The sequence below is a fragment of the Lactuca virosa genome, chromosome 4 (genome assembly GCF_052849685.1).
Source record: "Lactuca virosa cultivar CGN04683 chromosome 4, Lactuca_virosa_CGN04683_v6, whole genome shotgun sequence".
Lineage (NCBI taxonomy): Eukaryota > Viridiplantae > Streptophyta > Magnoliopsida > Asterales > Asteraceae > Lactuca > Lactuca virosa.
The window spans coordinates 380,683,216-380,699,968 of NC_136429.1; positions in this window are offsets into that span (position 1 = coordinate 380,683,216).

Below are 16,753 nucleotides of genomic sequence, written 5' to 3' on the forward strand. Positions count from 1 at the left end.
GAAACTGTTTCCTTTTATTAAAAGTATCTTTAAAGTAAAGATGTTGTTTCTAGATATATAAATCTAAGGGTGTCCTAATCAATACACAACATAGTGACAACATAAACACCTACGGTCTAAACACTATTGCGGGTCTTCTCTTTAATAATTCAGTATCCTATTCAAGTCTTCAGTAGAGTTAATATGGCTACCAATGATGCATATAAATTGAGTGGGGCAGGTTTCGAAACTTGATGAGACACATAGGGTTTGATGGGTTTTTGAGCATTCTAACACTTCCTAAGTGTACATGCAACCCTAATAACCTTGAATCTATGTTTTCTCTATATACATGCAAATTTCTTTTTCAAGGTTATTTCCTAACTAGCATGGCATGGGGATTACTTAAAACATAAAACTAGTAGAAATACATACCTTGTTGTTGCTTGGATTCCTTCAAGACTTTGTGAGCCTAGCACCCCAAATGTTGTGCCTCAAATGCTTCACACAACACCACAAGACTTGGAATAACTTGAGAGAATACTTCTAGCACTCAAAATTGGTTATGCCCTCTCTAGTAACACTAGGTCATCTAGATCACCATTTTGCTAGCCATAGGGTTCCTTTTATAGTGTTGTCACAATTAGGGTTTACACATGAATGCCCTTAATTGTCATGACTCTTGATTTCCCATGACCCATGGATTTGTAACTCCCATGGACTATCCATGGAGCTCCATATGGTTATAACCAAACCCATAAACCATGGATCATTAATCCACCATAAAAGAATTGATGATTATCATAATCAACCCTATATATTTAATTAGTCTCACTTTGATCACTAGATTAATACTGGATTAATACTTGATCAATACTAATTAAATAATACTATTATTAATATATTAGAACTTATAATATATTAATAATCATAAGTGCCTTATTCTCTCATTTAGTCTATCCAAGTATTGCAATGCCATGCAACCCAAATGGACCATGCCGGGTCGGGTCAAGTACATACCAAATAAAGTTATGGACTTAGACACTATATCCAACAGTCTCCCACTTGGATAAGTCTAATAACTATATTTGCAAATATGACTTCAAAATCCGACTAGCAATCGTAGCTCTTTCAAAGTCTCTCGGAACTGAGATGATGATGATACGTCATTTAAGATAAGTGATCATATAATCCTCTGTTCTCATGATATCAGCCGGACAAACACATGGAACATGGTCTTACTTATTGTCCAACATTTGTTTCTCGATCTCTTATTTGTTTCGACATAGAACTAAATTGAACACATCAATTAGGTTCTGACCGGGCCCGGTACATAGGTCAAAACCAAATCATCGAGGGGCCCAGATATCGCTTCTATTTCTAGAAGGAACAGATAAACTTCGACTGATATGCTTGTACTAACTACTTGTTGAATTACTCACAAAGGCACGTTTTATGACATCGAGTTACCAATGCGTTTTCGTGCAATCAATGAATAACCAACTCATAGTCAACAACTCATATCTCTAGGTTTGAAGATTTATATGATATTACCGTCTCACGATCACTCGAGATAAATTCCATGAAGTGATGCAAGTGAGCGTGGGTTGGATCCAATACTCAGCCCTTATGAGTACTCATGAATGTTGTAGCAACCATTGCATTGTCCAAAGCACTTTAGACAAATCATACAAGCCAAATTCATGACAGTCTTGATTCATATCTACTTCCAACATATGACTGACTGTGGATGGTTTGAATAATATAATATATACCATAACATAATTATTCTGGAAGTCAAAACATGCAAAGTGAAACACAAGAATAATACTAATCTTATATGGCCCCAACACTTTGAGTGTAAATAAAACACCTTTTATTTAAGCACCATATTGATTACTCATTATTTATGTTTCGATTAATCAACTTTATGCTTGAATTAAAACATTAGTTGTCCCATGCTCCAAGCATGTACACTATGTTTTTCCAAACAACAATTATGCCATACTCCAAGTATGCATACTATGTTTACATATGGTCCTCTCTTTGTGAAATAGATCAATTGACAATATTCCAATGATGCTCATTTCACAATTCCAATCCTCGTTGTAAATGAAAGAATACCAAACTCTTGCCATCTACTGTAATCTGTTAGATTCTAAACTTATATGCAATGATCCCCTTGTAATGACTATGCACAGAAGTCACAAAGACTTGGCAATAGAAATTACAAAGTATTCCAATGGAAAACAATTCCATGGAAATGAAGTCTCAAATTCAAAGTACATTCCTTTGAACATCCTTCCTAGCATTAAGTTCTTTAATCTTACACAGATTCAAAGAATAACTTCCACCTATGGAGACAATTCCATATTACCATTTTGACCATCACTTCTGAACAAGAGTTGCCTCTTTTCAAAATATGTCAATATGGTCCTTACTCTATACTTCTAATTGTCCATGAGCAACCAATCTTTGGTAAACCTCAGATTGTCCTCGACAACTTTGCTTAATCATTTTAGTCATTTCCAGTTCTATTCCTTTTTCCATCTTAATGCCCTAGGCATTTGGAAAATTTAGAATGGATGAATATTATAGCACATGTAATCAAACCTATACCCAAAGCATATGGGACATGATTTATGCTATAATTTTTTTTTATTTGCCATGTTTTCATAATTCGAACTATGAAGAGGGATGTCGTAATCATAGTCGAATTTTGAGAACGCAACATATATAGAATTTCCTTATGTTAAACCATTCCAACATAACATTCATATATATTCTTGACTAAAGTAGATTAAATTCTCAATCTAAGCTTGTAGAATTGGAGTGAAGTATAAAATCATCTCCCTTAATTATAGCAAAACAACTTTTTCAAGGCGAATTGAAACTTTTGTTTTCTATAATTAACATTGCTAACCTGCAATATTTAACATAATCGTCATGCTCCCACTAGCATAATGATTACCATCATAACACTTTATGCTCCCACTAGCTTTGACATGTACTCAGAAATCAACTGGACTTCTAGAAATCAATTCTTTATTGACTTTCTTACCAAAGTTCATATTTCTGATAGTGGATTGCTTTGATAAGACTTTATCAAAAACATACACCTTTCCTTAGATAGCTCACATGTTTGTCTAGACCTTTTGCAATTCTCACTAGTTAGTGTGCCGGTTAACCACACACGCTCCACTAACTATATGAGAATGCAAATATCACAACCGCTATCTGCTTAAAATCTTCTTAGTGGAAGCATTTCCTCACCATCATTTTCATGAATCGAAGAGAAACCTTATGACACTTAGATTTTATGGTGTATGTGTTCCTATCCATGTGAATTTGTCATAACCATAATCACAGGACTAGGTTAGTGACATTTCCAAATTCATATGGACTGAACTTGTGCAATCTTAATTTCTTGCCACCTGGTAGCACAATGCCCACCATTGCTTCCGGGTTGTTATGCAAACAATTGAGAACTCATAGAACTCACAAGCATAATCAACTTTCAACTGGAACAGACACAGAAACAAGAATATGTCAACACGATAGGTTACAAACCTCAAGTCGTGGGCTAGTGATTAACAAAACTCTTGATTTAGTTCTTGAAACTATTTCAGAATCATTTAGACTCCCACTATCCTCTTGACATATAAGACTTCTCTTTGTCAAGAACCATTCCTTGACAAAACAAATATTCAAGATCTAGTGCGGATTCTTATCAAGTTAAACACTTCTCACTATTGGTCTTAGCTGGTCTTTGTTTTATCCAAAACATCACAACTTACCAATCTCAAATGTACAAGAATACGAAACATCTTACTCTACATTTGACAAGTGTTATGAACTTTCTAAAGACTATGTCACTCAAGTTACAATCTTGGAGTATAACTCCAGGATTTGTTTTTGGCACGAAGTATGAATTATCTTTTGATTTAACCATTTCAACAATTCACGATTCCTCTCCTCAGGCAACAAACACACTAAGGTGTCCTTAGAGGATCAATTGTGATATGGTTCCATAATCACTAAGATAATCATAAAACAAAATACACAAGTACTCTCCCATCTCTTCAGATTGGAGAAAATTTTATCTTTCTGCCTTATTTGATTCTTCTTATTCATTTTTCCATACATTGAAACTTTTCCAATGTTTCAGAATTACACTTAAACTCGTAAGCATAACCATATTTACTAAACTTTAGTAAATCATAACGAATAATATTATCTACCTTTGTGGTGGACCTGACCAGCACACAACCAAGTGTACCCAATCTTTTAGTCCTTCACTTGACTCACATGTACATGTGAACAAGGAATTAGTCTTAATTTCCCAAAGACGAAAACTTCTCATTCATCATACAATACAAGTTGCATGATTCCAAGTTTATATCTAACTGAAACTTGGGCGATGAGAATCTTTCCTTATTTGGTAAATTATGATACTACCACAAATGAAAGAATCAAATCCATTTTCAAATATTGCTATTGATGGAAACATATAATCAACAATTTTTTCACAAATGCCATTGTAAGGATACTTAAAATAAAATCAAAACTTTTCTTTATTTTAAAACTTTGCGGAAAACTTATCCTTACAACCCATATGAAAACCTTGTTGTTATCTATTCCTAAGCAATATGTCTCAACTCTTAAGTAATAGCTCAAAATTCTGATCACCGAACCATGCGATCAAAATCCTTCTTCGCGATCAGAATCAGCATATACTTCCTTTAAGTTTCTTCACTTTTCTTTGATTCTTAAAACATCAACATGTGACCCAGTCACATCATGCAATAAGAATCTCAGAATAGAAACTTAATAGAGTTAGACAATGGACTTTACCTGAAGTAGAGTCAAACATTTGACTTTACTATCCTTATGGACTTTTAGGTAAATTTGGCAGCTTCGCAACCAATGCCCTTCCTTTGGCAACAGAAACATATGGACTCTTTGGAAACGTTACACGGGACTATCACAGACTTAGCCTTTCTCTTTACCATTTGGTCAACCGAGTTGACTATGGCCAATCCCTTTCAATTGGGAAGAGAAAGTTTTTCTGGACTTCTAATGTTACCATTGTCAATGTCCATGGAAGTTTGGGAAGTTGATCTTCCAATCAAATTTTGCTTTACCAATGCTCCAAATCATTGCCGATTCAGCATCATAGAGCAAATAGGTAAGATCATTAAGGGTCATGTCGTGATCTGTTATCAGGGAGTGACCAAGTCAACAGCCAGCTACCTTGAGACTTCGACACCCTACTCTCCCGGCTTGTCAATATGTGACTTAATCTCCAAGACCTAAGCACATATAGACTTTGTTTGCCAATAGGGATTGAGTGACTTAGAACTTATCATGTCTTGAAACTTGTGGGATAAGGAGATTTATTGGAGGAGGTGGAGGAAGTGAAGTATGATTTCCAGTCCCACTAATGCACAACAAAGGGATTGATCTTTCACCTTGGTTGCCATTTGGGATATCATCTTCATTAGGAAGCTTGTTCCTAAAGATTTGGGAAGACCATAGCTGTCTAAACTAGACATCTATAATGGGAGAAATTCAAGTTAGTTGATTTAAAGTCCTTAATATAACACCCAATATGAAATATTAAGGCTAGGACCCAACAACCTATTTATAACTGGAAGAGGGATGCCGTAATCCAAATTATAAAATAGTTGAAGGTAGGTAAATGACGATTTACCAATTTCCTACCATAAAAACGAAATATAATTAAGTTTTTAATTGGATTTGAAACTCCTAGATCTTTTGAGATACATTGAACTTTCAATGGCATGTTTGAATCTCGATTGTGCCCTCTCAAGTTTGTGACTGGGATGCCGAGGATCACAAACAAGGTGTGAATAACCATACAAATTGACTTGGTACCCTCAACAATATTACCTAATCGATGTGCCGGTTAACCACACACGCTCCACCGATCTATAATAAAGTCAAGTTACCCTTTGCCACTCTTACTAGTCCATGTTAGTGTGTCGGTTAACCACACACGCTCCACTAACGACTTGGTAAGGTACAAAGTGTAATTTTATGGGCTAGCACCAATTTCACATTTTCCTAAAGTAACTAAGATTGGGAATTTATAATGTATAGTTACTTTAGAATTCATTATACTTTTAACGAGTATTTAAAGTCGTATCGTACCCGTTCGGCTAACGACCCTCCACCGATCAAGGAAGCGGTGGGTGAGAGTGGACACCCATTAAGTCACCATTTTATAGGTAACAACCTTATACCCCCCTTATAGACCGGCTTCGTGAATGAGACCTACTAACGGTAAGAATGACATATTCTTATACATATCTATATAATTAAAATTATAATAATAGTATAAGGGTGTATTTTAAACATTTAAAATACTTGGTGGTTTAATCTATTAATTAAACTATACTTAATTTAATTAAACTTAAACCATGTCTTTATGGAATTATTAACTCTTTTAATTAAACACTTTAATTAATTTAATGAAGTCCATAAAGCTTGAATTTTACCTTTAAAAAATTCTAAGAGTTCAATTTGGAATTAAAGTGTAAGGCTTTTCAAATTCCAAAACTTGAGGGCAAGAATTGAAACTATTCCAAGTCTCTTCAATTTGTAACTTATGAGTTTTAATGGTTCATAAAATGAAGACTCTTCATTTTATGAAACCTCTTTAGTTCTTTAATCATAATTAAAAGAAGTGACTTTTGGTTATCCATAACTTGAGGACAAGTTATGGACACCATCATTAGCATTAAGATCATGAATTAAACAAGCATGTAAGTTACACAAAATTCCTATGATCTTCTAAAAACTCATAAGAACAAATATTCATATCAAACAATTTCAAGAAAATCATATAAACATATAAAATACTTGAAAATTGATAAAAGTCATGTAAAATGGGTTAACATAATCATTATCATTTTGAAAAACAGATTTTACAAGTCCAAAACAGATTGGGATAATGATCTTAATCCATTTCCAGCAACAAAACTCGAAAAAACTGCCCAGCACGCTCCTACTCGCCGAGTGCATTATTCTACTCGGCGAGTAGAATGAATTTGTTCATGGACTCGGCGAGTCCTCCCCATGGACTCGGCGAGTCCAGTCGTCAGAGTGCAGAATTTTCGTTTTTTAAGCAGTTTTGCATCAAGTATACAGAAAACAATCCTACGCTCTGATACCACTGATGGGTTTTTGAGCATTCTAACACTTCCTAAGTGTACATGCAACCCTAATAACCTTGAATCTATGTTTTCTCTATATACATGCAAATTTCTTTTTCAAGGTTATTTCCTAACTAGCATGGCATGGGGATTAATTAAAACATAAAACTAGTAGAAATACATACCTTGTTGTTGCTTGGATTCCTTCAAGACTTTGTGAGCCTAGCACCCCAAATGTTGTGCCTCAAATGCTTCACACAACACCACAAGACTTGGAATAACTTGAGAGAATACTTCTAGCACTCAAAATTGGTTATGCCCTCTCTAGTAACACTAGGTCATCTAGATCACCATTTTGCTAGCCATAGGGTTCCTTTTATAGTGTTGTCACAATTAGGGTTTACACATGAATGCCCTTAATGGTCATGACTCTTGATTTCCCATGACCCATGGATTTGTAACTCCCATGGACTATCCATGGAGCTCCATATGGTTATAACCAAACCCATAAACCATGGATCATTAATCCACCATAAAAGAATTGATGATTGTCATAATCAACCCTATATATTTAATTAGTCTCACTTTGATCACTAGATTAATACTGGATTAATACTTGATCAATACTAATTAAATAATACTATTATTAATATATTAGAACTTATAATATATTAATAATCATAAGTGCCTTATTCTCTCATTTAGTCTATCCAAGTATTGCAATGCCATGCAACCCAAATGGACCATGCCGGGTCGGGTCAAGTACATACCAAATAAAGTTATGGACTTAGACACTATATCCAACAGGGTTTTCAATCCCAAAATATTACTATGATAATAATTTATAATTATTAAACTTGCAAAATCAACTGCTACAAAAACAATATCATATAACCTAGATATCTTATAAGACAATCTATCCTTAGTTACTCATCCTGTTGATCCTCACATACTAATCCTATATTAATCATCATATGACATCAATGCTTAGGGATCATTGTAGGCAACGAGTTAACTATACTGCTTCGACAGTTCATTGGCAGCAGGCGTTAGTCAATACAGGAAACCATGAGGGGGATAAAGTACTCAAATAAACAGACAATCCTCTTAGATCATTATGATTCATTAATACCATGAGATAGTTAAGTCAGGGGTGGTCATCTAGACTCCTCTAGAAGACTCATACATACCTGCTGATGGTTTGATACAGATTCATCCTTTCCGGATATCTAAAACTGACCTATCATCTATGGTTGTCTACAAAGAGGAAGGGGGATACTATTATAGTACTCCAGTATGCTCTCGTACCCCACCAAATCATCAGTATCATCAAAGAGAGCTCTACTCTTTGTTCCCCTCTCACATATACCCTTAATAAAACAATTTAGGGATTCTATGGCGTATCGCCTTGTGACCTTGAGAAGATTCGAGAATATAGAAAGAATAAGAAGTTGGAAAAAATTTCAGTTACTTCTAGCAGCTCTAAATGCCAACTATACACTACTATATATAGGGTGTAATTAGGGTTTCCTTAAAGTGATTGTTTGGTCACTAAGAAGCTATATTACACTATGAACCCTTAAGGCTTTACTAGTTTCTATTAATTTATTAAATTGACAAAGCAAATCCTAAATATCTCTCTTGTCACTTATTGCTTAAATCTTTTTGTGCATAGAATCCGAAAAGACCTTATAATAAATAGTAATATTACCACCTTGTTGTAACTGTGGAAACTATTTGCAACAAGAAGAATACTTCATATTATAAATAAAAGTTGCTAAGATTAAAAAAACTCAGCATATAACAAACAAACATACAACACTAATGATCTTATCATAAAGGAACAACAATTCATGTGGGTATACATATAAAAAAAATTAATTTTAGCAAACTCTTTAAATAAAATCGATATACAAAAATAGCTATACAAAAAAATAGAAACAAATACTACCTATACAAACCAAATCGTAACAAGAAAGAAATCAAAGAACTAACAAGAAACAAGAGTCTTCTAGAAGGATAGAAGAGTAGGGAATCAACCTTGTGGTAGAGGTTGTGACAACCCGATATTTTCAAATCAATGTAATGTTCAAAAGTCAGATGTTAAAATCTATTCGGAATCCACAAAAATAGCCTTAAAAATGAACTGTTCAAAAGTCTCAATTGGGTTGGATAAAACATTAGATATAGTGTCAAGGATTTCAAAAATTTAAAGAACACTCAAATCCGAGTTATAACGAAGAAGTTATGACCAATCAAAAATCCGCAGCACAACCGGTAAAACGCTGTTAAGCGTAAAAAGTGAAACTTCAATAAAATACTTTTTAGTCTTAAGTAACTAAACGATAGTCGTAGATTATGTTAAACCGTGAGCATACATAAAAAGAACGCCCAAATCTGACTTCGTATGAGGAAGTTATGATTTTTCTAAATTTCGGAACAACAGTAGACAGCTAAAAACTCGAAATAAAGATCGAGCGATTTTTAGCCGACACAACCTAAACGAGAATTGAAGGTCTCGGCAATAGTAGTACATCGGTAAAAAGACAGACGAAAACGGACGCCAGATGAAGAAGTTATGGATTTTTAGCGGAATTATCCTCTCCCGGCCTATTAAATAAAATACAATTAAAAATAAATTCAAAATTTGCCAACAGAGTCAAAATGAAAGTTGTAGAGTATATTCTCACCTACGCGTGGATATAAAGAACGTCAAAAACGGAGCTCGTATGTGAAAGTTATGCATTTTTGAAGTTTTTGGCACACATATCAAGGCTTAAGCAATGACGTAATTTGGCTTCGGAACGCGTTGCGTTCAGGGGAACGCCCTACGTACCCAGCAGGAACGCCCCGCGTTCGCACCATGACCAACCCCTATAAAAAGGGTGCGAGGGTTCCGACTTTCCTTGCTCATTTCCCTTTTCTCTCTCACTTCTACTCTACGTTTAGCATCCCGAGACGACCCCGACACCCTGGTTACATATCGAAGTTCCGACGAAGGTCCGAAGCTACGGGAATCCGAAGAAACTTACCACTTCCCGGTCGAAACGCTACCAGAGTAAAGTCTCGTTTTCTTCAAATCATCACATTTTCCAGGTGAGTTCATACCCCTTCATTTTCACGTCTTTTTCATGTTTTAGGGGAGGGGGGGGGGGGAATACAAGTGAAACACAAGAAAAACTTATGTTAAAATACACATCATTATATATGGTTTCGAATATTTTACTTACATCTGTTAAAACAATATTAACGCTACACTTTACATGCAAAGTTCGTATTACGTCAAGTTTTTACCACCAAATGGAACACACTTTTGAAATACTATAATGGGTATAGTTTACAAGTTATTCATGATATCTTTTCATAAACACGATAAAAAGAAAATATTTTCATTTACAAGAAATGTGGACTTTTCATTCCGTAAATCTATTTGATACTAAGTTTTGTGAGACATCCGGCTTCACCGTACTCTCAAGTACGCATTTCAAGTCCTGTATTATAAACCACAATCTCTTGAAGGGAGAGCGTGATACTTGTGTATAGATCTATACGAGATTGACAATCCCGCACCTAAAGTGTTAGCTACAGTTAGACCGGCAGGTCTGGGGTGACAAACGTCATAACACTGCAACGCCTGAAGAACGTTGTTACAGGTAGTCTGGGTCAATAGCATGGTTATAAATCTCACATGGAATATCGAAATATTATGATTTACAAGACTCTTAAATGCATTCAGTGTTAAATTATATATGTATAAATTCATTATCACCATTTTAGCTTGAAAAATACTATTGCATTCCAGCCTTTGGTACTTTTTCAAACTATCACGCATACATAGAAAATATTGGATTTTCTGGAAAACATGTTCAGTCATTTTTACCGAAAGACATACGAATTTTAGTACCAAAACGCTTAGGAACTCACCAACTTAATTGTTGACACATTTTCAAAACTACTTGTACTTCTCAGGGAATCAATAATACAGGTAACCATCAGCTTTTGGAGAAGGAATGCTAAGGCGTTTGTTATCAAAACATTTTTAAATCATCATATTTGTAATATTCTTTTGAAACATGTATCACATGCAACGATGTAACTTTTTATTATATTTATGATGGTTGGGTTACTTTCTTTACAAATATTCAATTGTTATGATACTACGTGAAGTCATCCACCCCCGAATGTTTCCGCCATTCTGGTTTGGGGGTGTGACAGATTGGTATCAGAGCATTGTTTATAGTGAACTAAGTATATCGAACCACATAAGATATACAAACTATAAATGCAAAGGGGCCAAAAACCCTCTGACAAAACGTTTTCATAAACAATACTTTTAATAAATTTAAATGATATATATATATATATATATATATATATATATATATATATATATATATATATATATATATATTATAAAAGTATAAATACACGCATGCATCGGTCTCGTATCATAGCAAAATTTTACAAAAAGTATTAAGGCAAGTTGCGACACTACGACTAGGCCTTGGGGTATGTAATCAAATCGAGAATAAATATAGCCTGATCAATTATATTTATCCTGGATGTGACCAACGTATGTCGAGGAATGGTCGTAGTAAGCAACAAGTCGAAAACTTACCAAAGAAAATACTAGAATCAAACTTACAAATTTGAAATACTATAGGAGTATTTTATAAAACCATAAGAACTATAATAATCGTGTGAACCTCGATATTTAGTTAAATTTAGGAAATCGTCAAATATATAAAAAATTTATTTATCAAAAATTACCTTTTTACTCCCAAGTTTTTATAAAATTCTCTTGCCTTTATTTCTCGACAAGACCAAATGGCAGGATCTCACATTCCCGGGGATCCCTACTACCCTAATCAGGGTAATGGAGGCTGGATTGAAGAGGACCCAGAGGAAGATCCCGAAGAGATTCCCGAGGAGGAGCAAGAAGAGGATTCTGAAGAGGATCCCGAGGAAGACCCAAATGAAGAGTCAGAAGAGGAAGGAGATGGTGGGAGCACTGACTCGGAACCCGAGATCTACAATCCACCCCGAGGAGCAGCAAATCCCCAAAGGAACTTTCAGGGCCCGGTGCCCTGCTGGGCTGTGGATCTGAAGCGATGGAGCAGGGAACAAGGGCAACGCCCACCCTACGACATGGAACGAGGCTTTTATAACCTCAGCAACGGGGGTTCGGCTGACAGGGCACTTCCTGTCATGGTTAGTCACATTGCCAACCAAGGCGAGCAAGCAAGAGTGAATGTCAGCCAACTCTTGGACATTGGGGCCACCGCTGCTGTCACTGCGGTACGTCTTCGTCGTTTGGACGAAGAACTTGAGCGGACAATAGAGCACACCTTTTCCCTTCAGAAGGACATTACTGCTGCTAGAGCCGAAGTAAGGGAGTTCCGTAAGAACCAAGCCGCAATGGAGAGGCGTATCATCGAGGCTGAAACGACAAGTAGCCCGAGCTAAGACTTCCACAACCCCATACTGTGGTCCGCAACGTGCTACCCGCTCGGAGTTGGACGCGTACTTCTAGCGCTATGTATATATACTTATCGACTAAGTGTTGGTGTTACTCTTTCTTTTTAAATGTAAACCCGACGGATTGTGAGTGCACAATTCGGGGGCTCGAAATGCTGTCAAATTTTCCCTTTAATCATTGATGTACCCTAGACCCATGTAAGGTCAAATTTTCCTGATCGTTGTATCAAATACTAATATCAATGAGAATGACACACATTTATTATTTCCATGAGTATACCATTAAGTTCTTAAGATACTAAGAAAATCATATACTTATTATTGAAAGTTTCCATTTACTTACAAATTTCGGTAATGTTCGGCACGCAAAGCATATGATATTAAGACTTTCCATAATCATTTCTAAAGACTTATCAAGAATTCGTATTTTAACTTATGGCAGAATCATGACACCAAGAAGATATCCTCGACGCTTCAATAATACAGGAGCACCAACACCACCTCCACCACCACCTCCGTCGATGGGTGTTGCTACCTTTCAGGCTACTGTAACAGCTGCCGTAACTGCAGCAATGGCACAAATGAGTAACAACAGATCGGGAGGAGGAATAAATAGCTCTAATAATGGCCAAAACCAGGGACGCTCCGGGGAATGTACTTATAAGGACTTCTCCAACAGCAAACCCATCCCCTTTAATGGAACTGGGGGAGTGATGGCTCTATTCCAATGGATAGAGAAAACGGAAGCTGTGTTCGAGATATGCTCATGCCCCTAAGAAAGCAAAGTAAAATTTGTCGCCTGTACTTTCTCCGAACGAGCCCTAACGTGGTGGAATGGCCACATCAAGTCACTAACACTGGTGGTGGCAAACTCCATGCGTTGGGAGAACCTGCAGCAAATGCTACTGCGAGAGTACTGCCCAAGGGGCGAGATCCTAAAACTTGAACAGGAACTTTGGGGATTGACTATGGTGGGCTCGGACATCACAACCTATACGAATAGGTTTAGTGATTTGACAATACTTTGCCGAGGGATGATGGCCCTAGAAAGCAAGAAGGTGGAAAGGTATATCTGGGGGCTGTCGCCCCAGCTTCGAGGAAGTGTGCTAGCTTCCAAATCCACGACGTTCGACAGTGCCAAACAAGTGGCACAGTCCCTCGTCGATCATGGGGTCTGCCAAGATGTCACGACCATCGTCCCGGAACCAACCAAAGGAAGCAACAACAATAACAGCAATGCCTACAACAACAAGAAGAAGAAGTTTTGGAACAAAAGGAAAGGTCAAACTTCGCAAGAACCTTCAAAGAAACAAATAGTGGCGGTCCATGCTGCTACTGCCCCCACTGCTGTCCCTGTTACCCCTACGCCAGTAAAACAATATGTTGGGAACCTACCAAAGTGCAACAAATGCAATTACCATCACAACGGGAATTGTCGGGAGATGCATTGTAAAAACTGCGACAGGAAAGGGCACACTGCCCATTTCTGTAAGGCACCGGCGCGACCAATCACCCAAGTTCCTGGTACTGGAGTGAGCCAGGCATGTTATGGGTGTGGGGAAACTAGGCACTACAAGAGGGATTGCCCTAAGGCAAAGAATGCTGGTGGTGTAGGAAGAGTGCAGGCAATAGGGCAGAACGAGGCAATAGTCGATCCCACAGTGGTTACGGGTACGTTTCTCCTCAACAACATTTATCCATGCATACTCTTTGACCGTGGTGCGGAGAGAAGTTTCGTGAATCATAAATTCAAACACTTACTTAATCAAAAACCCCAAGCACTCAATAAAATATTCACAGTAGAAATGGCAAACGGTAAAACGGAAAGCGCAAACGATATGTACATAGGCTGTACGTTAAATTTACACGAACACTCGTTCCAAATTGATCTTATGCCGATTATTATAAGAAGTTTTGACGTCATCATCGGTATGGACTGGTTAAGCCTTCACCATGCCGATATACTTTGTCACGAAAGGGCCATTCGCCTTAATCTGCCAAGCGGCAAAACTCTTATCATTTATGGGGACAAACCCAGTACCAATTTACAAATCATCTCTTGCGGCAAAGCCCGAAAATACCTTCGCAAAGAATATCATGCCTTTCTAGCCCACGTGGTAGACAAGAAACGAGAAGTGAAAGACATTAAAGACAATCCGAAAGTTTGCAATTTCCCCGACATTTTCCCCAAAGATCTTCCAGGAGTCCCACCGGAACGTCAAGTCGTGTTCAGGATCGACTTGATTCCCGGAGCTACCCCAGTAGCAAAATCGTTGTACCATCTAGCACCGACAGAAATGCAGGAATTATCCAGCCAGCTGAACGAGCTTCTAAGCAAAGGATTCATTAGACCGAGCTTCTCACCATGGGGAGCACCGATCCTATTCGTAAAGAATAAGGACGGATCTTTTCGCATGTGCATCGATTACCTGGAACTGAACAAACTCATGATCAAGAGCCGATATCCCTTACCGCGCATAGACGATCTGTTCGACCAGCTACAAGGAGAGAGCTACTTCTCAAAGATCGATTTAAGATCTGGGTATCACCAGCTGCGAGTCCTGGAAGGAGACATTCCCAAAACGGCATTCCGAACTCGCTATGGTCATTATGAGTTTGTAGCGATGCCCTTTGGATTGACAAATGCACCGGCGGTGTTCATGGACTTGATGAACCGAGTATGTCATCCTTTCCTGGACAAATTTGTGATCGTGTTCATAGATGATATACTCATCTATTCAAGGAGCAAAGAGGAACATAGCCAACACCTCCGACAGGTCTTGGAAACATTAAGGACAGAGAAGCTTTACGCAAAATTCTCAAAGTGTGAATTTTGGATTCGGAAAGTAGATTTCCTAGGTCACGTGGTCAGCAAAGAGGGGATACACATGGACCCTTCCAAAATCAAGGCAATCGAGAACTAGACAACTCCAAGCACTCCAACGGAAATCCGACAATTCTTGGGCCTTGTTGGGTATTACCGGAGGTTCATACAAAACTTCTCAAAGATTGCTAAGCCACTTAACACCCTGACTCAGACGGGTGTAACCTTCAGCTGGGGAGAAAAACAAGATGTTGCATTCCAAACACTAAAGCGAGCCCTATGCAGCGCACCTATTTTATCCTTGCCAGAAGGAACAGAAGACTTTGTGGTCTACTGTGATGCGTCAACCCAGAGATTTGGATGTGTCTTGATGCAACGAGGGAAGGTCATCGCATACGCCTCAAGACAACTCAAGACTCACGAGGTCAACTATACCACGCACGATCTTGAACTAGGAGCAGTCGTTTTCGCTCTAAAGATCTAGAGGCACTATCTCTACGACACAAAATGTATAATTTTCACCGATCATAAAAGCCTTCAACACATCCTCAGTCAAAAGGAACTCAACATGAGACAAAGGCGGTGGGTAGAACTACTATACGATTACGAATGCGAAATTATTTACCATCCCGGGAAAGCTAATGTGGCAGCTGATGCCCTCAGCCGAAAGGAATACTCGGGCCGCCGAGTGAAATCTTTAACTATGACGATCCATTCACACCTGCCCACGCAAATCAAGGAAGCTCAAATAGAAGCCTTGAAATCCGAAAATGTGGCAGGGGAAGCCTTAAGAGGAATGGATAAGAATCTTGAAGTCAAGAATGGCGGAGTTCGTTACTTCATGAATCAGATCTGGACGCTGAAGTTTGGCGGATTCAGAGATGTTGTCATGGATGAAGCCCATAAGACTCGATACTCCACACACCCCGGTTCAGATAAAATGTATCTGGACCTCAAGAAACTGTATTGGTGGCCAAACATGAAAGCCGAAATCGCTACCTATGTAGGCAAGTGTCTGACTTGCGCTAAAGTCAAGGTAAAGTACCAAAAGCCCTCGGGATTATTGCAACAACCGTAAATCCCCGAGTGGAAGTGGGAGCGGATAACCACGGAATTCATAACCAAGTTACCCAAGACGGCAAGCGGGTTTGACACCATCTGGGTGATAGTCGACAGGCTAACCAAATCCGCACATTTCCTACCAATAAAGGAAACGGATAAGCTAGAGAAACTAACTAGATAGTAGATTCACCTCGAGGTTCTGGCAGTCACTACAAAAATCTCTAGGAACGAG